The sequence below is a fragment of the Felis catus genome, chromosome X (assembly GCF_018350175.1).
Source record: "Felis catus isolate Fca126 chromosome X, F.catus_Fca126_mat1.0, whole genome shotgun sequence".
NCBI lineage: Eukaryota > Metazoa > Chordata > Mammalia > Carnivora > Felidae > Felis > Felis catus.
The window spans coordinates 32,611,480-32,613,989 of record NC_058386.1 but is presented as its reverse complement, the minus strand read 5'-3'; positions in this window follow the sequence as shown (position 1 = coordinate 32,613,989).

Here is a 2,510-nt window from a genome sequence, read left to right as displayed (position 1 = left end):
GTTTAGTCTTTTACTATTAGCAACATGAGGGAAGATATTTTATTCATTCCTCCCTTATAAATATATACATTAAAGAATAGATAGCACACTATACCCTTAGCTGTTCTATAAATTTTGTATACCTTCATGGTTTTCACTGTGGTTTCTCTTACCTTATCTTTATTGGGATAAAGGTGGTGGACTCCAACACTACAACATGAATAAAAATAGTGGCTTTGAGACGCATGTTTGTGATAATATTTTGGAAGATGTTTTAAATTAAAAATTTTTTAATTTATTTTTTTTGAGAGGGGAGGGGCAGAGGGAAAGAGAGAAAGAGCGAGAAAGAGAGAGTACATGAGCAGGGGAGGGGCACAGGAAGAGAGAGAGAGAGAGAGAGAGAATCCTAAGCAGACTCTGAGCCAAGAGCAAAGCCCAACACTGGGCTCCATCTCAGGACCGTGAGATCATGACCTGAGCCGAAAACAAGAGTCGGATTCTTTTTTTAAAATTTTTTTATTAAAAAAATTTTTTTTTCAATATATGAAGTTTATTGTCAAAATGGTTTCCATACAACACCCAGTGCTCATCCCAAAAGGTGCCCTCCTCAATACCCATCACCCACCCTCCCTCCCACCACCCATCAACCCTCAGTTTGTTCTCAGTTTTTAAGAGTCTCTTATGCTTTGGCTCTCTTCCACTCTAACCTCTTTTTTTTTCCTTCCCCTCCCCCATGGGTTTCTGTTAAGTTTCTCAAGATCCACATAAGAGTGAAAACATATGGTATCTGTCTTTCTCTGTATGGCTTATTTCACTTAGCATCACACTCTCCAGTTCCATCCACGTTGCTACAAAGGGCCATATTTCATTCTTTCTCATTGCCACGTAGTACTCCATTGCGTATATAAACCACAATTTCTTTACCCATTCATCAGTTGATGGGCATTTAGGCTCTTTCCATAATTTGGCTATTGTTGAGAGTGCTTCTATAAACATTGGGGTACAAGAGTCTGATTCTTAACAAACTGAGCCACCCAGGTGCCCAGGAAGATTTTTTTTAACCAAAATCTTCACATGTTAAAATTAATTTGAATGATGCATTTCAAAATAAAAATCTATAAGATTATTGTGGTGTCTCTCCTGATCGGAAGGGGCCCCCAAATGTGGGGCAATGATCAGGAGGAAGCCTGTGGTATGGGCGGTGAAAGAATCCACTGGAAGCAGAACAAAGGAGGTAGAAGTTTATCAAATACACTGCAAGGGAGCAGTGGGCAAGACAGCGAAGGAGAGACGGTCTGCCATGAAGCAGTGGGTGGGAGCTGTATTTAAAAGGGGAAGGTGAGGAGGTATGGCGACGTATGGGATTTTCCCTCTTTTGGTAGCTGCGCCTGGTTGTAGGTACCCATTGGTTAGTTAGGGCATATGGATATTTTTTTTGGCGGGGGGGGGGGGGATTCACCTGATAGGCCTGTTTGTATTCAGCCAAGAAGCCCTTTTGCTTTGATCAAGTTTCCAATGCTCAAGACTGTTGTCTAAAAGTGGCCTCTATAATTATTCTTAGAAGCCTTAAAAGATATTATTTCTTATACATATACTCTCCTAACAGCCTAGATAGATTTATATGTTGATAAAATATCAAATAAATATTAAAAGATAAAAAGGACTTTTAGAAAAAAATCTTTGGTTGCTCATATACCTCATATGTCACATGATGATTAAGACAGCAGTCATAGAAAATAAATAATAAAATAGCAATCATGGATTTTTAAAAAATAGATGGATAGATAGAGACATATAAACAGAAAGATTCTAATCTTTAGAAGCACTGGCATACAGACTTGAAAACAGAATACAAAATGATGCAAATGTTCTAAATATTAAGAACACTAAAAATGTCTTTCTTTAACTTCTAAATTGAAGTGGAATGAAATTTACCTGATTATGTGACTATGCTGCTAAGAAATCTGGTTTGGAAACGTGCTAATAAATTATTGGCAGAAATTTTCATTATTTATTATGTTGTCACCTGAAATAGACTCAGTCAATTTCTTCAGCAAAGAAACAATGGCCAAACTAATAAAGTGCAGGTTAGTCACCACATATTACAACCAAGTGTGACTTCCTCAAAACAACAGGCCATCGAGAACGTCAAAGTTAGCTATGCTTAGAAGCCCTTGCTTTGAATCCAACCTATTTTTGGAATAATTTTATCAGTAAACACAGAAAGTGGGTGTTTTTGTACCCTATTTTCTCAGTTTGTTTCACTAGTTGTATTAGTTTGCTAGGGCTGCCAGGGTAACAAAGTACCACAAACCGGATGGCTTAGACAAACAGAAAGCCTTAATATTAAGGCCTGAGCCTTAATATTAATAGCATCTTCCCAATGATACTCCTATCTTGGACCCACAGACATGACTCAACAACGTGCTCCAGTGCAGAGCTCTCATCTGGTTGAAGAAGTCTACACTGCTGTCAACTAATATTGAGGTCTTCTTCCTCTGGCAACAAGACTGCTCCTCTAGTATTCTCAC